This window comes from Phaethon aethereus (assembly GCF_964289735.1).
Source record: "Phaethon aethereus genome assembly, chromosome: W".
In the NCBI taxonomy this organism is placed as follows: domain Eukaryota; kingdom Metazoa; phylum Chordata; class Aves; order Phaethontiformes; family Phaethontidae; genus Phaethon; species Phaethon aethereus.
Genome location: NC_138581.1, coordinates 22,697,216 through 22,717,946, shown reverse-complemented (window position 1 = coordinate 22,717,946; position 20,731 = coordinate 22,697,216). Strand labels below are relative to the sequence as shown.

At 52.1% G+C, this 20,731-nt stretch overlaps 1 pseudogene across 1 annotated transcript in view; it reads right to left on the bottom strand.

The window, feature by feature from the left end:
- The window catches only part of LOC309415144 (complement component C7-like), an 83,879-nt pseudogene extending 65,103 nt beyond the window's left edge, over positions 1 to 18,776 (bottom strand). Inside the window, exons 1-9 of the transcript in view lie at positions 18,659 to 18,776; positions 18,235 to 18,329; positions 17,889 to 18,014; positions 17,620 to 17,699; positions 16,844 to 16,907; positions 16,665 to 16,751; positions 15,816 to 15,920; positions 3,589 to 3,738; positions 3,267 to 3,383 (exon numbers count right to left, since the gene is read on the bottom strand). The product of the transcript in view is annotated as a complement component C7-like (transcript). The remainder of the gene's footprint in view (positions 1 to 3,266; positions 3,384 to 3,588; positions 3,739 to 15,815; positions 15,921 to 16,664; positions 16,752 to 16,843; positions 16,908 to 17,619; positions 17,700 to 17,888; positions 18,015 to 18,234; positions 18,330 to 18,658) is intronic.
- Between the last annotated feature and the right edge of the window lie 1,955 nt (positions 18,777 to 20,731).

Here is a 20,731-nt window from a genome sequence, read left to right as displayed (position 1 = left end):
CCAGTGAGGAGGTGCACAAGAAGCTGGGAGGGGGCACAGCCGGGACAGCTGACCCAGGCTGGCCAAAGAGATATTCCCTACCATATAACGTCATGCCCAGTACATAAACTGGAGTTGGCCGGGGGGCAGGAATCACTACTCGGGGATGGGCTATCGATCACCGGGTGGTGAGCAATTGCTGCATTGGGCATCACTTGTTCTTGTACATTCCTTTGTTGGTATTATTATTGTTGTTATCATTGTTGTTTCCTTCTCTCTGGCTGTCCTATTAAAGTGTTTTTATCTCAACCCACAAGTTTTTTTCCCGATTCTCTCCCCCGTCATACTGGGGGAGGGGGGCAGTGAGCAAGCACCCACGTGGTACTTAATTGCTGGATGGGGCTAAACCACGACAGTCCCTTTTGGCACCCAATGTGGGGCACGAAGGGCTTGAGGTAAAACCAGTTGCAGGTCACGATATCAGTTTATTTATTTGATTTGCATCATGCTCTCGTCTTTGCCGTACACATTAAAGATTGGTGTTAGATTCTGCAGGCTGCTATACTCTGCAATGATTAGTAATGTCTTGCCCGGGAGATTTGTTTTTAGGACACTGACCTTGAGCTTAATGTGGTATCTGAGCTCTGTACTAAAGCCGTTACTGTATTTTGGGTACTATCTTGTGGAGACGATTAGCAATTATACTTCCGCCTCCAAAAGGCTTTTTATGGAGGAAATGCAGAATGGCACCTTTGCTACCCTCTACTGTGATGTTTCCTCCTTCATCACAATAACTTTTCAGTATTTTGAACACCCTTGGGTAGTTAAAATACCTCTATTGCTACTTCTGGGGAACATTGTTTTGGTTTTGTCTAAGGTTAGCAAGCAATTTAAGAATATCATCCAGAGATCTACCCCAAGGCTGGATAGTTTTGAATGGCAGGGCGTGTGGAACAGCATGGGCAAATGCCTGGGGTGGTGGGCACCTCCGGTGTTTTGGAACTTTACTCCCGAACAAGTGCAGAATCCTGATAAACTAGCAGAATATTTGGAAAGAGTATGCTGTCGGCCTGGCAGTTCCAAGGAGACACAAATCATTGCAATGTGCTGGGGCCTGGCCCATGCCTACCGAGCTCTATTTAACACTATTCAAAGAGAAGAGAGGGTCTCTGGATCTGACGACTATGTGACGGGCACTACGACTACAACAACCCCTGCAACAGGCCCTGGGATTACTCCAACCCCCGTGACGATCACTGCAACTCCTCCAACCCCTGCAACAGGCACTGAACCTACTCAGACTCTTGCAGTTGAACCAGAGAATCAGCCCATCCCGGTATCAGTTGCCCTTAAACAAAAGAAGAAATCTTGGAAGCGGAAGTCAGCTCGTTTAGTAAGGGACGAGGAAGATTCTTCTAAGAAGGAGCCAGAGGAAGAGAGTGAGGAGGCAGAGTGCTCTGAAGCAGGGCCATCACAAGGACGGAAGAGGGAAGAGAGCAGGTCATTGCTTGAAGAGGAGGAAGAGGAAGGACTCATAAAAGAGACCGTAACTACCCCATCTCTATCCCTGAGTGAACTGCGAGATATGCGAAAGGATTTCAGCCGTCGTCCAGGTGAGCACATTGTCACCTGGCTGCTCCGATGCTGGGATAATGGGGCCAGTAGCCTGGAATTAGAGGGTAAGGAAGCCAAGCAGCTGGGATCCCTTTCTAGGGAAGGGGGCATTTGACAACGCTATTGGAAAAGGTGCATGAGTCCTCAGCCTCTGGAGACGACTCCTGTTGGGTGTGAAGGAAAGGTATCCCTTCAAGGAAGATGTTCTATGTCACCCAGGCAAGTAGACCACCATGGAAAAAGGTATGTAGTACCTGAGGGAGCTAGCTGTGCTGGAGGTGATTTATGGTGACTTGGACAATGGACAATCATCCAAAGATCCAGATGAAGTCAATTGCACGCGACCTATGTGGCGGAAGTTTGTACGGAGTGCACCATCATCATATGCCAACTCATTAGCAGTAATGGCCTGGAAAGACGGTGAGAGCTCCTGCAGGGGGTGAGGGAGCCTTTCTCCTTGCGCTGCAGCAGCAAGGTCTGAGCCTGAAGGACCCTGGGGCCCGTGAAGGGGGCAGCAAGGGCATTTGGAGCCATCACCCCACCTCCTGACTTCCAGCCCAGGCCAAGCCACCACATGGTTGTCTGTGCCGGCTCCTCCTGTCCTCTGAGCATCGGCAGCCTCCTCCTCTCAACGTCTCTGAGGAGCAATCGAGAGGCACAAAGAGGTGGCACAAAGGAGGCACGGCACGCGAGTGGTGGCGAGTGTCTCCTGTGCCCAGCCTTGCAGCCTGCTCAGCCAGTACAGAGGCCATGTCTCTGCCCCTGCCACAGCCCTTGCCCTGCCCCAGGTTTCCAGTCTGCAGAGCAGGGCAGGGGGATGCAGGCAGGCGGGAAGCAGAGCACTGCCTGGGCAGGCAGGAGCTGCCTGGGCTTCGTGTTTGTGCACTGGGGCCCAAGCAGCATGGGGTGGCCCTGCATGGCTGGCGCAGGGGGAACCTGGTGCTGGGCAGGTCCCTGCTGGCCCTAAGGGGCTGTGTCCGTGTGTCCCGGAGGAGGTGACTGTTTGGGGGCAGACTGGAGGGGAGAGGGCTGTGCCTGTTTGCCTGGAGAGGCAGGCACAGCCCTGAGGGTGAGCAAGGACTGGTCTGGTCACTCACAGCCAAGGGATGGATGCAGGCGTCCTCTGTGTCCGAGCTGAACGTCCTGCGCAGCTGCTGGTGCTGGAGCTTGCTGAGCAGCTCCCCCAAGACCTTCTCCACTGTGTGGGGCTGGGAAAGCATCACCTCCCACATGGCCCGAGCAGCACTGCAGGCCCAGAGCGCTCTGTCAGCAGGGCTGCCTTGGCCACCACACCGTGCCTGGGCCAGCCCCACAGGACGCAGGCCGTCCTGCAGCCCCGACCCTTCCCGAGCTCTCGTTTGGAGTGCCCGGCTCCCTGCCTGGGCAAGCGGGAGAGGGCTGAGGTAGCATTCCCCGTGGGGCAGAGAGGAACCTCGTGGTGGGGACTCTGTGCTGGCTTGGCCAGCTTTCGCTACTGCGGGCCTGGCCGATCCACCAGTGCTGGAAAGTATGGTGGGGTGGAGGGCCCTGCTCCTCAGGGATGTCCTGCGGTTTTCCGTGGCTCTGGGAGCCAGAAAGTCTCCTGGCCCCTCTCCACACATGGAACAAGCCCACGGGGGCTGTTGGGGTCGGTACCTGTCACATGACGGAGACAGCTTCAACAGGCTCGTGACCACTTCCCTGGGGCACTGGTTGGTCATCAGCAGAAGCAGCAAGTCCAGGCTGTGCCGGGCTGATGCCATGCGGATGCACTCCATGCGTTCATAGGCGCCCCTGACGATGTTTGGCACCTGCAGGGCACACAGGTGAGGATGGTGCTGCCACAGGAGTGCTGCCATTGCCTCAGCTGCCTCTGAAGCTGCTGCCCTTCCCATCCTACTCTGCTGGCTTCAAATGGCTTCAAGGTGCCTGAGGCACCTGGCTTAGGGAGGGAGGGATGGAGGGAGGAACCTTGCCTGAACGGGCTCAAGGGCAGGGCAGCCACAGGCCGCTTACCTCTGCCAGCCAGGAGGCGGGTTCTCTCATGGCCACATGCAGGATGCTGCTCGCCTTCTCCTTGTCATAGGCGCTTGAGTCTCTCATGGCCTCAATGGCCACGAGGACGATGTCAGTCTTCTCCGAAGGCTGGAGATATTTTCCAAAAGCCTACGGGAGGAAGGAAGGCAGGGAAGACATGTCCCACCGAGTGCCCTGATGGTGCTGCTTCGCTGAGCAGTGAGAGCAGCTCTGGCGAGAGATGGGCCCACGGCGCTGGCAGCAGTGCCCGCAGGAAAGCTGGAAGCAGGGCCTGCCATGGCTGCACAGGGGAGGAGGAGAGGAGAGGGCCCTCAGGGTGAGGGAGGAGGCTTGGGGTCATGGGCACAGTGTGCTGGCCCTAGAGAGAACCAGGCCTTGCTGGTGCCCGGGAGGGCTGGAGCCGCGGCTCGGGCACTGCAGTGCAGCCCTCTTCAGTCCCTGCTCGGGGACCGCGGCAACCCTCTCACCGGGGACAGTGAGGAGGCCATGTCAGCCCCACTGACTCTGGATCCCTTTGCGCACACAAGTCTCCGGCTGATGCCACGGACAAGAGGCGCAGTGAGGGAGGAGCTCATTACCGTGGCAATGTTGCTGGTGCTGGGCAAAGTAAGCCAGGAGGTGTTCTCAGCTTCCCATTCCCTGCGACGCTGTGGATGCTCAGGATTATACACTGGCAGCGTCGTGCCTAAACAGGAGGGGATCACAGAAGAGTCGGTAGGACACAGCTGTTGTCTCTGCCAGCAAGCTGACCAAATGGTGCGAAGCACTTTGAGCTAGGAATGGCTGAGGAGGGAGGTCATGACCCACAGTCAGGGGAGGAGGTGGTGGGCAGGGGTGTAAAGCAAAGGGTGACAGGCGGAGGGAACAAGAGGGACCCCAGGGATGCTGGAGAAGCATGAGAGGCACCTGCCTCAAGTGTACGTGTGCAAACGCTCACGGCCTGGGAAACTCAAAGGAACTAGAGCTCTGTGTGCAGTCGCACAACTACAACATTGTTGGAATAACTGAGGCGAGGGGGGCGGCTCGCACGGCTGGTGTGCTGCTGTTCACGGATGCAAGCTGTTTGGGAGAGACGGGGAAGAGGGGCGGGGGGGTGCCCTGTATTTGAAGGAGCAGCTCTGAGAGGGGACAATGGAGAGTGTGAGAGAGAGCACGTGGGTCAGGGGCAGAGGAGAGGCAGTGCTGGCGACATCATGGTGGCAGTGTGTTGCAGACCCCCCCACTCAGAGAGAGGGTGTGGATGAAGTCTTCCTGAAGGCACGTGGGGAAGTCTCCGTGTCACATGCCCTGAATCTCCTCGGGCCCTTTAACGTCCCCGAGGCCTGCTTGCAAGATGGCGGGAGGCAAGCAGTCAGGGAGATTTCTGGAGGGCGTGAGGGACAGCTTCTTTCTGCAGGCACTGGAGGGACCAGCCGGGGTGATGCACAGCTGGATCTGCTGTTCTTCAGTAGGGCAGAATTATTTTGGGGACGTGGTAACCAGTGATAACTTTGTCTGTGGGGACTATGAAACAGCCGGGCTCTGAGAGGTCCTGAGGGGAGCGGGGAAGGAGAGCAGCAACAAACAGGACCTGGACTTCTGGTGAGCGATCAGCTTCTGCAGCAAAATGAGAGCTGTGATGCTAGCGGAAGCAGCTGTGAGGGGCAGAGCAGGTCAAGGAAGCTGGCAGACTTTCATGGGCAGACTGGAGCAAGCACAAGAAGGGCCCGTTGCAATACGCGGGGAAACAAGCAGGCATATGAGGAGATGTCTGCGTGTGGAGGAACGCCGTCCACCACAGCTTCTCTTACATTTTTGCTGCAGGATGAATCTGAAGAGGTAATGAAGAGCATCCAAAGCCCCCCATCTGATCTCCCAGTTCTTGCAAGAGCAGCAAAGGGTGAGACGTCCCAGCAGCTGTCCCAGGATGGGGATAGGGATCTTGTGGAGTAATCGCTGAGGGGTACTTTGGAAATTTACCCTCTAAGAACAGCCTTGAAACCAGGTGGAACGTAGCACTCATGTACAACGGGTCTGTGCCATGGAGACTCCCTGAACGGCCTTGGATGTTAGCCACATCAGGGGCGCCTGGTGTGCTGACTCTGGGAGAGATTACATGGAGGGTGGAGCGGAGTGGAGACCTCACGGTCACGCTCTGTGAACAGGGGAGTTTAGGGATGCACAGGATGTACATTGATAAGCTGCGCTTACGATGTCCTGGGCCAAAGACCTGTCAACTTTGATGAAGTGCTGTACTTAGAGTGAACTTTGCTAATTATAATATCATTATAATACTAAAACGCACACCCCTCTCAAAAGCTACCACCCCCCCAAGGTGCGACCCCTCCTCAATGAGTGTGCGCACTGAATTTTTCCTAGTCTGTACCTTTAAACGCAAAGCGAGAGAATTCTGCACCAATCCTGATAAAGGTATGTATGACTAGAGTCACTCAAGCTCCACCTGCAAAGTAAAACACTATAAAATAATGTTTTAAGAGCTGGATGTTAGGGAAGATACCATCGTCGTGTACCACCCTAACTTCTGGGATCAGTCGACGGGCTGAGCCTCTCTTCCCCCCCATCGGGACGCCGTTGGGTAAGATTCGAACCCTTGGTCATACCAAGTGCCTTCCCGGGAAACTTAGAAATCTCTATATAGAGTCACTTTGCATCTTATAACGCGTTTATAGCCAAGTAGTGTCCCTCGTAGTTTTAGCATTTGCACGTGCTTTATAGGTAATGAATTTATCACCGGCAATCCAAAGAACCTGTATATCTGTTGCTTCAATAAATCACACTATTGATTGACTCGGCCGTGTGTGGTCCCTGAACGCGACCGTACCTCTGAGTGCGGCCGTGTTAGTTCAGGAGGTGTCCGGCTGAGCAGGTAGTGTGATGTTAGTAGTGCATCCGGACCCGTGATAGTCCAACAAAGGTGTTGGGTGCGACCGGACTACTAACGCTGACTTTGGGCATCACTCAGAACCTAAGCTCAGCCGCCCCCAGTCCCTCTGATATCTGAGGATCGACTGGAAAGCAAGGGGGTTTAGTTTCTGCCAAATTGCTCTGCCTCTTAACGCAACAGAAAAAATTGGTGTCACGGACAGGATTGCCATGGATAAATTGCTGCAAAACCACAAATGTGCCCCTTCCCAGGCTGGTAAGGAGTGGGCTCAAAAGTTTTGGAAAGATGAAAAGAAAGTGGTAGAACGTATTGAGCAGTGTCAGGCTGCGCAAAAGACTGGAGCAAAAAAGGGTAAAGATGTAATTTGTGCGGTGTTGGGAGCCTGTTTGTCTTGTGCTCAGCAAGAAGCTAAAGAAACTCCTGCTCCCAAACTAGTTTCCGATGCAGAACATACTGCCTTAAAATCAGAAAATGAGGTGTTAAAGTCATCATTAGCCTTTGAGAGGGAGACAGGAAAAAAACTGGGAATCAGAGTTGATAAACTTGTAAGTGAGAACGATCATCTAAAACAAATGCTAGAAATTAAAGAACAATTGCTGAAAAGGGTTAATCGTCTGTTAGATAAAATGCAGCCTTCTGCTCCAGTTAGGCAGGTTCGTAGATTAATGCGTAGTACAAACCCTGAAAATTGGGATGGCAATATTAGGTTTGATAGTGATGATGACGAGGAGGAAGAGACCTCCGATTCTGAATCTCAATTGATTTCTTTGAGACCTTTGGTTAAAACTGAGACTTGTTGATGACAATGACGAAGTCCGCACTACTGTGCGAACAATCCCGTGGTCACCAGCAGAGCTGATAAAAATACAAGAGAAATTCTCGAGGCGGTCAGGAGAATCAGAAGTCGAGTATGTGTGGCGAGTTTCTCTTGAAGGAGGAGACCAAATTATGTTAAGTGAGGAAGAAGCAGGAGGCTTTTGGGGACCAGGAGTATTTTTAACTGTTAGGCCAGGAGACCATAGTTACTCCTTAACTGCACGAGCTGCATACTGGACAGGTGGCATAGATCCCCAGGAGAGAGGAGAACCACTGGAAATTAAAACCGCCAGCTATTCCGATCTGGCCGCAGCAGTACAGAAAGCAGCCTGCATTCAGGCAATATATGAGAGAGATGAATTAAGGAAATCCCCGATGCTAGCCCCTATTGATCCAGCCCGATTAACCTCTCTTATTCGTGGCCTCCCTGATTGTCTCAAGATGTTTGTAGCAAATACCCAGGATCGCATACAAGCTGCTCGTATAGATGCTGATCGCGGTCGTGGACGAAATCGGCACACCCCCATACCCACCTGGAGTGAATTTGTACAAGACATAGACAGGTACGGACGCCGAATGGGCTGGGTCGGTTCGTCCAGTACAAAGTCCTCAGATCATGCCTGGTGAGTTTGCCAAGTCCACATTCAAAACCCCAAATACCCTAAATTCAATGAGAGATTTAAATCTAGTAAAGAATGGGGTGAATTGTGGTGTAAAGCCATAGATTTGGGTGTACCCCAACAAATCTTGCGGGGCGCCTCTATAGAGGATCTCCGTACATTAGTCCAATCCCTGGGTAAGAGGAATAACCCAACAGGGGAGAAATGCCTCGCTGGGAAACCCCCAAACCATAAAGAAAGCGTACCTTCTGCACCAGTATGTAATCTAACTGACAGGGCAGAAGTCCAGAAAAAAAAAACTTCTGTCCCCGGGGAGGGCAGTGAGCCACCCTGCTCGGCGGGTCTTAGCAATTCAATGGCTCTCTAATGAACACTCTGACCCTATAATTGCCATTCCTGTTGGACCCCGGAAGATATTGGTAAACTTTCTCATCGACACCGGGGCCCAAATGTCAGTAATCACCCATGAAACAGCACAAACCCTGGGCATAAAACCTGGACGACGCAGGGTTAAATTAACCGGAATCGATGGTGTGGAAAAGGAGGGCCCCACTGCGAGAATTTCACTCTGGCTGCCAGAGGAACGTAAATTAACTCGGGCAGAAGTACTAGTTGGTGCTGCATACACTAATATTTTAGGATTTGACATATTGCGTGGGCGGATGTGGAAACTCCCAGATGGGACTGTGTGGAGTTTTGCAAGAAATAAAAAGGATCCAGGCACTGTGAAACTGAGCCTGTTACAAACATCTATACCCTTACCCCCCTCTAAAATCACTAATGTTCGGCAATATCCTTTGCCAGCAGCAGCACTTATGGGAATTGACGGGGTGGTAACAGAATTAGAAGAAAGAGGCATTATTAAACGAACTCATTCGCCATACAATTCACCGGTGTGGCCAGTAAAGAAACCGACCGGGCAGTGGCGTTTTACGGTAGATTACCGCCAGTTAAATGCTAATACGGCACCTTTGACTGCTGCAGTTCCTAACATGGCAGAAATAGTGACATTGATACAAGGCGCTGCCCATCCTTGGATGGCTGCCTTGGATGTCAAAGATATGTTTTTCATGATCCCTCTCCTTGAACAGGACAAAGCACAGTTTGCTTTCACGTGGAAAGGGATCCAATACACTTTTAACAGGCTTCCACAAGGATATAAACATTCCCCCACAATTGCCCACAATGCTTTGGCTAAAATCTTAGCAGAAATTCCTGTTTCATCTGATAGCACAGTATATCAGTACATCGATGACATTCTGATAGGGGGAAAAAGCCAAGAGGGTGTAAGAGACACCATGGAAATCATTCGGAAAACACTGCTCGATTTAGGATTAGAAATTCCAGACGCAAAATGTCAGGGACCTGCACAGGAAGTTAAATTCCTGGGAGTCTGGTGGGTTAATGGAGCTGCTTCTATTCCTCAGGATACCCTGGAAAAAATAGAGCATGGACAAAGGCCATCTAGCGTAAAGGAATTACAACAAGTTTTGGGAACCCTAAGTTATTGGCGCAAACACATTCCAGGTTTTGCTATTATTGCGCGTCCTTTATATAGTTTGCTCAAAAAAGGAAAATCATGGGAATGGACTGAACAACATACGAGTGCATTAGAGTTGCTAATTAAGGAGCTGAGGTTATTCCAACAACTTGGTCCCATACATCCAACTGACCCTATTCATGTGGAATGGGGGTTCAGTGAACGTGGCTCTCATTGTAACCTATGGCAAAAGGGGCTAGAAGGACCGGAAAGGCCACTAGAATTTACATCTCACTCTTTCAGCGATACTGAAAGGAGATATTCAGATCTTGAGAAGGGTTTACTGTCGCTAGTGCGAGCAGTGAAACAAACAGAACAAATAAGGAGAGAACAAAGCGTGATTATTCGAGGACCCTTCCGCCTCCTGGACATAGTACGTAAAGGGACAATACCACCTGCTGGTATTGCTCAGAAACCCACAGTTCGTAAATGGTATGCATACCTAGAGGGCATTAATGAAATTATGCCAATTACTGAAGGTAATATTAAAATATCTAAACTACAAAAATACATAGATAGTACCCTGTTGTTCCAGGCTCCGCCAAACAAACCATCCCCAATTCAGGAAGCACCTCCTCTAAAGGAAGACAGTGATCTAACAGGAGTATGGTTTACTGATGCATCATCCCATAGGGAGAACAACAAGTGGAAGTACACGGTTGTAGCACTGGAAGTGGTAACAGGAGAAAAATTGATTGAAACCGGTGAAGGCAGTGCTCAAGTAGGGGAACTTAGAGCAGTTCTATTAGCTGCGCAACACGGTGCTAGCCATATCTACGCTGATTCATATGCTGTTTTTAAAGGAGCCACTGAATGGATTGGCCACTGGGCAGTCAATGATTGGCAAGTGAACAGGGTTCCAGTCTGGCAAACGGATAGTTGGAAACAACTGTTAGAAATAGGAAAACAGCGGACACTATATGTGGGCTGGGTAAAAGGACATGATCAATCAAACTCTATTACTGCTCAATTCAACCAACAGGTAGACAGCCTTACGCGGTTGCGACAAATTGATGTTGCAGATAATAACCAAGAGTGGGAACGTTTACTTGAATGGTTGCATGTTAAGCGTGGCCACACCGGACGAGCTGATTTATACCGGGAAGGTATAGCCCGATGATGGCCCATATCAGTTAAACTATGTGAACAAGTAGTGACTGCCTGTTCACAATGTCGTTTACGGCTTAATAAAGACCATCCGAGTAAGGCGCCCCCCCTACACATTCGCGACAGGAAGACATTATGGCACTCCTGGCAGATTGATTACATCGGCCCATTGCGACCGTCATGTGGGAAAAGATACGTTCTGGTGGGAGTAGAGGTTATATCTGGTCTCACCATGGCTGCTGACTTCACGTCAGCCACCGGAGAAAACACGGTGAAGGGCCTTAAGGGATGGTTCAGCACACTCCCCCTACCAGAAGAAATTCAAAGTGATAACGGCTCACACTTTACAGCTGCCATGGTACAAAGTTGGGCCAAAGAGGAAGGGATTCGGTGGGTATTCCACACTCCCTACTATCCTCAGGCTAACGGCATTGTCGAGCGCACCAATGCATTGGTCAAGCGTTTCGCAAAAACTCATGAATCTGGATGGCATTTACGATTGTATGACGCCATCTACCAACTGAATAATCGATGGAGCGGAGATGGCTGCCCCAAAATGAAAGCCTTCTGTGTATCTGCCGATACTATCACCCCAAAGGTTCATACTAAACCAGGAGACTATCCCACAGGATTTTACACCGGACAACCTGTGCTAGTGAAAATGCCCCAGATTGGAACAGTAGCCATGGTACTGACTACCCCCAAAAAATCCCTATGCATGGGAAGCCAAAGATTGCTCAGGAAAAGTACACCGGATTAGTACCCGGTGGATCTCACCCTCTTTCTAACCTTGCCGGTTGAATACAACCGAGCACGTTTATTTCTTTTTGTGTTCACAGGAATCCAGGAAAAGAAGGCTCTGAATTGAGGCAGATGTCTGTGGTTGCAAAGTGAACCACTTTGGTGAAAAATGTGGTGCTTAGTTCTGACTTTAATACAACTTCCTTTGATGTATAGCTGGAAAGATCCAGGTTGGCCGTGGTCCCAAGCCTATATCGGACACACTGGAGTCATAGGAACACGTGCTGTCAAAGAAAAATTAAACTTAGCTACTGTGGTTATGCATGGGGCCGAGGCGTTTTCAAGACATGAGTGGAGCTGGGATAACGGATGGCTTCCAATCCTGAAGGGAAAAGCAGGAGAAGGAATCCAGATAGGGTGTAGGATGATTAACGGATCAACCCATGAGAAAGCCACATTAATGGCAATATATGGAAACCCAGTAGCCTCAAAGTTTTGTGTCGCTGACAAATGGGATTGTTGGTATAACTTTACCCTGGTGGAACCCACTATTGTGACTTGTAAGTGGCAACAACACTGTACAGGTTCAGGGCCATCACAACCACATTGTACAGGGTTGTTGTTTCGGTTCAAAATAGACATAATTGAACCTAACCCAGATACACCACCAGGCCTAACTCCATCCACCCTATTTGACACCCTGAAATATGGAGCTAGGAACATACCCATTGTCACTATGACATCTCGTAATGACCCTTGGGACCATGCATTGTCACGATATAGTGGAAGTGTTGGAACACTACAAAACAAAAGGAACTTAAATCTCTCTACTCTAGTTATACATGGAGATGAAGTGTTTTCGAAGGATGGATGGAGTTGGAATGACTCTCTTCAGATGGCTGAACTTCAAGCCATTTCAGGACAGGCAATACAAATCAGCTGCCGAGTAACTAACGGACCTAATTACCATAGGCCAACCGAAATCAAAGCATATCATACTGACTCTACCAGACCAAAGAACTACAACACTGAGTGTTACAAAATAACCGAACCAAATTCGGATTGTTGGTACAATTTTACTCTGACCAAACCCATAATTGTATACTGCCTTTGGGGTTCCGAAGGCACGGAATTAATATTTGAATTTATGATTGATACAGCAACATCAAAGGATAAGAAACCTTTACCCCTGCAAACATCTAAAAATGTACCAACTCGGCCTCCCATTGGTCTAACTCCCTTCATCTTCAACACAGGCCCTTACATAATCAAATATACAGGTCAGCAACAAGTGCTGTTTAATCCGTCATACTCCCTCAAACAGGTGGAGATGTTGATGCAAATTAACATCTCTACGATTAAACCAACCTGTTCACCATTCCTAAATATATCCCATGCAGGATGGTTAGCCTGGTTACGTGGGCGAACCCTCGTCTCTTCAAGATGGAAAAGGAGAGATGCAACCGGTATTATAGGGACAGGATTGGGAGTCTTAAACAGTATAGATGCTGAAATACTCATAAATAAACTGAGCATGACAACAAGTGATTTAAGCAAATTAGGACACCCATTGCGGTCTTCTCTAGTAGCACTGGGAACTAACCAATGGCTTGTGTCAGATTTGTTACCTCAGTGGGGAGAAACAAACGAAAAGGATCACCAATTGATTGTGGATGCACTTGGTGCAGCCCAAAATAATATTTCTCTAGCTCTCAGTTGCATCCAAGCTGAACTATGGATGCAATCTGTGGTGGCAGCAATTATAAGAGAAGGTGAAGAGGGCATCTTACCTTCTGAAATTCGAAAGGTAGTTTGGGATAATGCAACTACATTTGAGAGAAAATTCCAATCATGGTGGTATTTGGTCAATTTTACCTACAACCCTACTGATGGCAAAGCCACTGCTTTTGTCTTAACAATACGCAATGCTTCGGTATATACCATATACCCAATCATTGCGTTAGGATTAAATCACAACGGAACTATACCCTATCCTATAGAGCATAGAGTATGGGCCCAACGAAATGAAAACAGATGGCAAACTATTGACGTTGCTGCATGTGTGGTACGGGAACAACAGGGATTCATTTGTGAAAGTAACATCATCAAAGGCCAAGACATTTGTCTTGACACTGAACGAAACATTTGTCATTTTGAAATACATCCCAATGAAACCCTTGAAACTGTGCTTGTATATATTGGAAAAGGGTGCGCTTGTATGAGAACCCCTTGTGATTTTGTGTTTGTAGATAATGTTACTGTGAATACTAACAATCACTCAAATATTTGTGTTTGTAACTTTACTAAAATTGTAGGATGTGACTTTATCTATTCAGCTCCTGTTACATCTTACCAACTAGTACAATCAAATTATATTCTACTTCGAGATCTGCTACCTGTCCCTGTAGGAATGAATCTTACCCTGGTGAGAAAACTATTACAACATGAAGACCTGAAGCGGTTGTTGAAACAAGTTCGGGAAAATGGACAAAAGACTCTGATTACTGTCCATCATGATGTAGAGAGAATACATCAAGTGTTGGAAAGAGTAAGAAGGGATGGAGGACACCACTGGTGGGACACTTTGTTTGGATGGTCACCTACCACAACAGGAATCTTCAACGAGATGCTTCACCCTGTTGTTGTCTTATTAATGCTCACCGCATCATGTTTTATTTTAACAATTGCTTTGCATTTTAGACTTTGGATTATGTTGAAACGTTTGTCCATATCCCCAGAAAATATCTGTGCGCTCGATGATCCTCATAGCAAGAGTGTATGTGACACTTCCCATCTATTCTAAAAGAAAAGAATCGTGAAGCTTGAGTGACTATAGTCACGGGGTGGATAATGTGGAGTAATCGCTGAGGGGTACTTTGGAAATTTACCCTCTAAGAACAGCCTTGAAACCAGGTGGAACGTAGCACTCATGTACAACGGGTCTGTGCCATGGAGACTCCCTGAACGGCCTTGGATGTTAGCCACATCAGGGGCGCCTGGTGTGCTGACTCTGGGAGAGATTACATGGAGGGTGGAGCGGAGTGGAGACCTCACGGTCACGCTCTGTGAACAGGGGAGTTTAGGGATGCACAGGATGTACATTGATAAGCTGCGCTTACGATGTCCTGGGCCAAAGACCTGTCAACTTTGATGAAGTGCTGTACTTAGAGTGAACTTTGCTAATTATAATATCATTATAATACTAAAACGCACACCCCTCTCAAAAGCTACCACCCCCCCAAGGTGCGACCCCTCCTCAATGAGTGTGCGCACTGAATTTTTCCTAGTCTGTACCTTTAAACGCAAAGCGAGAGAATTCTGCACCAATCCTGATAAAGGTATGTATGACTAGAGTCACTCAAGCTCCACCTGCAAAGTAAAACACTATAAAATAATGTTTTAAGAGCTGGATGTTAGGGAAGATACCATCGTCGTGTACCACCCTAACTTCTGGGATCAGTCGACGGGCTGAGCCTCTCTTCCCCCCCATCGGGACGCCGTTGGGTAAGATTCGAACCCTTGGTCATACCAAGTGCCTTCCCGGGAAACTTAGAAATCTCTATATAGAGTCACTTTGCATCTTATAACGCGTTTATAGCCAAGTAGTGTCCCTCGTAGTTTTAGCATTTGCACGTGCTTTATAGGTAGTGAATTTATCACCGGCAATCCAAAGAACCTGTATATCTGTTGCTTCAATAAATCGCACTATTGATTGACTCAGCCGTGTGTTCAATAAATCGCACTATTGATTGACTCGGCCGTGTGTGGTCCCTGAACGCGACCGTACCTCTGAGTGCGGCCGTGTTAGTTCAGGAGGTGTCCGGCTGAGCAGGTAGTGTGATGTTAGTAGTGCATCCGGACCCGTGATAGTCCAACAAAGGTGTTGGGCGCGACCGGACTACTAACGCTGACTTTGGGCATCACTCAGAACCTAAGCTCAGCCGCCCCCAGTCCCTCTGATATCTGAGGATCGACTGGAAAGCAAGGGGGTTTAGTTTCTGCCAAATTGCTCTGCCTCTTAACGCAACAGATCTCTGTGTGGCAGGCAGGGCTGTCATCGCGTCCGACAAAGGTGCTCCAGACCTGGGCGAGGGAGGCAGGACAGGGAAAAGGGCTGAGGGGCAGCAGCTGTGACCAAAGGCCTGAGCCCAAGAGTCTGCCTGGGGAAGGATATCCCCGGTGAGCTGGCGCTTTGGAGGGCCCTCCCAAAGCAGCTAGCTGGGCAGCAGGGCAGGGAGAGCTGCCAGGCCTGGGCTCCCGCCATGCTCCTTGGGCAGTCCTGTCCTGCACAGGACTGGGGGCCGAGACAGCTCCAGGCATCTGGGCGGAGAAGACCATGGGGAAAAAGAAAGAAACCAAGACCCTTGCTCCAGGACAGAGCCTTGCTGAATGCCTCAGCTGGTGCCCAGGCTTGCCTCGCAGGCATCTCTGAGCTGCAGGCTGCTCCCGTGTGCGGGGAAGGGGAGAGAGCCTGGCTGGAGGGTGCCTGGCTCCTTACCTGCACTGAGGAACAGCTGGCCAGCAAATCGCTCAGCCTCCCAATTCTCCCCACGGCCCTCTCACACGCAGCTGCGCTCTGGCAGTTGGTGAAGGTTAGCAGCATCTGGCAGGAGAGAAACTGCTGATGTGCCCCGGGAGCTGGCGCCTGTGCCAGCGGAAGCAGTGCTGCTGAAGTCCTGGCTAGGCTCGCACAGTCCTTGTGGCCAGGCAGGTAGGCAGGTAGATGCCAGCCCCAGGGCAGCGCCTGCTCCTTTCCCCGCCCTCCCCGAGAACACAGCCCTGTGTCCCCTCTCCATGAAGACTGAGCTTTTGGGCAGGAGCCTGCCTTGGGGGGTCTGCCGTGGGGGAATGGGGATACGACCCCCTGGGAAGCCAGGAGTGCAGAGCTTCAGGACTGGGCTCCCTGTGCAGGACAGGCAGGTCCCGGTGGTTCTCTGCCCTGCTCAGATCTGGGGGCGAAAGTACGAGGGACGGCAAGGTACGGGAAGAGCAGCACCGGCTGCCACCCCTGCAGTGCCTAAGGAGAGGGGTCAAATGCCTCCCACTGCTCTGGTGCAAGGAAAGCTCTGAGGCCAGAGCTGGCCCAGCAATGCCATGGGCAAGGCTTTGCCATGACACAGGAGGAGGCTGCAGAGGGGAGGTCACGTTGTCTGCAGCCAGGGGACACCGGGCTCCCAGAAGAGCACAGTGGGCCACCCCTGGCTCCCCCAAGGGAGCTGGGCACCCTCCCCGCAGTGTGCTCTGTGCAAGGCCCTGGGGTGGGGACCGTCCACTCAAGAGTGGACACTCCCTTCCCTCCAGGCTGAGGAACAGCCCCTGTGAACCCCACTCTTTGCCAAGGCCAGACCTGGAAGATTGTCTGCAGCTCCGTGAAGCTGGAGGCAGGAGAGCTGAGCACCAACGCCCGCAGCATGGTGTCCATGGCATCCAGGGTCTGCAAGGGGAGGACCAAGCATTGTGGCAGTCTTTCCGCAGCCCCTCTCACCCCGGAGATGGATCTGAACTCCCCACGCCAAGGGAGGATACCCACACTGCCTCATGGTGCCCAGGGAAGGCCTCGGGGCAGACAAGCTGCTGTGGGCAGAGCAGCCTGCAGCACTGGACATGGCCAGGCCCACGGGAAGGGGACAAAGGGCTGAGGGTGGGAAAGCAAAGGTGAGACCCTGCCCTGCCTTGGATCTCCAGTTGTCTCTGAGCATGCAGCAGCCAGGGAGCAGCCCAGAGGGCCCGGGGGGGCTCCTGTAGCTCAGCCAGCACTTACCTCAGAGACTATTGACATTGTCCTCCACGTCCGTTTTTGGAGGAAGCAAGAAGACACTCCTGAAGCAGGCCTGCAAGAGGCTTTTCTTCTTTCCCTCCAGCACCATCTCCACTTTGCTGCAAAGAGAGGGAGGGGCCTGCCAGACACTGATGCTGGGAGCAGTGCCTCAGTGCCTTGCAGCTGTGCATCACCCCGGCTGGTCCCTCCAGTGCCTGCGGAGCAGGGGTCCCTGAGAGGGATGGAGGGTGTGTGGGGAGCCCTGCCAGGAGGCACCTCCTCCCTCCCTGGCATGGCCTGGGCCAAAGGACAGATGTGGCAGGCAAGCCTTCCACTTCCCGTTTTGGGGAAGAGCCGAGACATGGTGGGGATCTGCAGCATCCCTCTGCCCTCCCCTGCGCCCTCCCAACAAGCTGCCAGAAGGGCAAAGCAGAGGCCCTCTGACGGCACCACTGGACTCTGCCACAACAGGGGATGCCCCCGGCCAGGCCCAGGGCCATGGGCTGTGGAGAAGTGCCAGCCAAACCAGGGGCTGGGCAGGTACCTCAAGGTGGCAATGGCAAGCATGGCTTGCCGTGGCACTACCGTGTGCAGGTGATCCCTGGGCTCCTCTTCCAGCAGCACCTGCAGAGTACAACCCGGATGGGAGCTGGCAGCCACCAGCACCCAGTGCCAGCAGAGCCGGCCCCTCGGGGCAGCTCAGTGTCCAGGCATGCTTGCCCCTGCCCTCCCCCTGCCCGTGCACTGTCCTCACAGTGTGCCGGTGCCCGGGGACCTTGCCCCACTCCCCAGCCTGGCTGAATATCCCCTCACCTTGATATTCTCCGCCACCTCAAGTCTGTGGCAGAACGCATTCAGGCCCTGTGACAAGCCCTCACGCCTCGCTGCTTCGCACAGGGTGCAGATGGTCTCTAGGAATCGCACCCTGTTGGCCTCCTCCTGTCAGCCGGGAGACAGACAGACAGACGGGGAGCGTGAGAAGGTAGACACATGGCCAGCAGGACTGGAGCACTTGGGCTGCAGTGCTGTGCAGGAGGCCTGGGGGGAGCAGCTCTGCCCAGCCAGCAGCCCCCCAGCAGCCCCAGCAGCAGGCACCAGAGCCGGCGGCGGCCCTGTCGGGAGACGCAGGCACAGCTACCGGGGAAATGGCCGCCGTTACCTTTGCTGAGCTCTTTAGAAAAGCCTGCACGAACTGTATGGATTCTTTTTCCTTTCTGTACAGAGCCAGCCAGCTGGACGCAGCACAGGAGGCACCTAGTAAAGCAGGAGAGCTGGCAGGGCTGTAGAGTGGTGCCGAAGGCAAACACGAGGCGAGGACGGAGCTATGCCCTCCGTCTAGCCCCGTGCCCGCTCCCCGTGCACAAGTCTCCTCGTGGGTGTCTGGGCTGGAGGGTGCCCGGCGATGGTCTGTGATGCTGGAGCGCAGTGCGGCGCGGAAAGCCATGAGTCCAGCGGGCTTAGGAACTCACTTGCAGACAGGCTGGAAGGGTCCCCATCCCACACCAACCACCTCCCTTCCCCCCGCTGCCAGGCCAGCTGCCTCTTGCTGCCCACATCCCAGCCCGGTGGGGCCCCCCACTTACTGGTCTGCAGCAGCTTGGGCACGCACACCTCATGGGGCTCCGGTGGAGAGCTGCTCTCCTGGGGAGCCCTCTTCTCCTCCCAGGCCACTCTGGGGCGGCTGGGGGGTCTCTCCGCCATCCTGAAGGATGGAAGAAAGGTGTAGGGATGGGGAAAGGGGAACTTTTGGCGAAATGCCTCGGCGCGGTGGGGCTGCCGGGGGTGGTGGGGAAAGACGTGGGTTGTGCTCAGGGGCTCCTCGCCAGCACCACACTCCCGCCCTGTCCCGTCGCCATCCTGCCGGACACTGCGGGCTGTGGCTGCGTTGACCATATGCAGTGCCACGGGCTGTCACAGAGGCGGGTCACAAAGGGCACCATTGTGATCCGCCACCCAGGCCGGGAGGGGCAGGGTATCCCTTTGTGGGCGCACAAAGCCCACTCGCCCCTGGGTCCTCTTGGGGTGCCCCAGGCCCCACATTTGCCCTCATGTGCCCTGGAGACCTCCCTGTTGCTCTCCAGCTGTCCCAGAGCCCTGTGCCCACACGTCCCGGCGTGCCTCCAGGACCTTCTGTTCCCTTCAGTGCACTCCCAGAGCCCTGCCTCTCTCCCTTGGCAATGTTACATGTCTGAGGTTTACTCAAGCTTAACACAAGTCGCCTTGTTTGTCGCTTCATCTCTTCTCTTCCAAACAGGAAGAGCTCATGCAGAAAAGAGGGAAAAGAAAATTAAGCATCTGCCACTGAGTTTGCCCTTGTAGGATTTGGGAACCTTTCAGAAATGGAGATTGCCGTCTTGCTGTTTTTCTCTTGGTCTGTTTTTTGACCATGACCAGGAACTGCTCATCCTGGCACTGGTGCTGGCTGACCACCATCTCCAACCCTCCATGGACACCTTCTGGGCCACTTCTCCTGCCTAATGGCCTTCTCCCCCTGCCAGCTTTCAGAACAGTGGGAGGCCCATTTCTGCAGGGGCTGCACAGAAGTTTTACAGCTTGAGAGTTTTGGCTTGTGGGGAATGTTATCTCCAGGCAGGAGTGTGTTACGCTTGCTTTTTAGCAATATGGAAACTTCTCCCCTGCAGCGCAGTAGGAAACGCCACTTTCTGCTTTAAGCTTGGAGCCAGGTAAGAAAACCCAAGGCTAGTATCCTCACCGAGTGTTTCTCTCCTAACTGACTTTTTATGTTGCTACTGACATTTCCCAATTCTTTTGCAATCTCATGCTAATCTTCAATCATTCCTGTGATGATACTACACTGGCCACAGTGCAGAGTTCACCACAGATGTGATGAGATGCTCTCTTCACATTTCTACAATTTCTGGCATCGTACAATTCACATCCTTTCCTCCGTTCTGAAAACCTCTTTCAGCAAAAGGTGTTTACGCCTGCTGCTCTTGTCCGATCCTTGCTTGGTGTTACAGCTGGTGACGGAACAAGAACATGGGGTATTGCTTACCAGATGCTATCAGAATAGGAAACCTGAACAAAATAGGCTCTCTTTTCTAACCTGTCTCAACATTTTGAAGCAGTCCCCTCATCTACAGTCTAAGAGACAGAGAGCTCAAAGGGTGGTTCAGAAAGGTCAAACTCAGGCAGCGACTCCCAGAGCTGGTTGCCCAGCACGTGTCCAGATGGCTTTGGAGGGTCTCCAGAGGTGGAGCCTCCACAGCCTTCCCGGGCAACCTCTGCCAGGGCTCAGTCATCCATGCAGTAAAGAAGCATTTTCTGATGTCCAGGGGGAACCTCCTGTGTTTCAGTTTGTGCCCATTGCCTCTGGTCCTGCACTGGGGACTGCTGGGAAGAGCCTGGCTCCATCCTCTTTGTGCTCTCCCTTTGGGTATTGATACGCATTGATGAGGTCCCCGGCGAGCCTTCTCTTCCCCAGGCTGAGCAGTCCCAGCACTCCCAGCCTTTCCTCACAGGACAGGTGCTCCAGTGCCTTCATCGTCTTCGTGGCGCTTTGATGGACTCTCTCTAGTATGTCCCTGTATCTCTTGTACTGGGGAGCCCAGAAGTGGACACAGTGCTCCCGGTGTGACCTCACCCGTGCTGAGTATGGGGGAAGGTTCACCTCCCTCCAACCACTGGTGACAGCC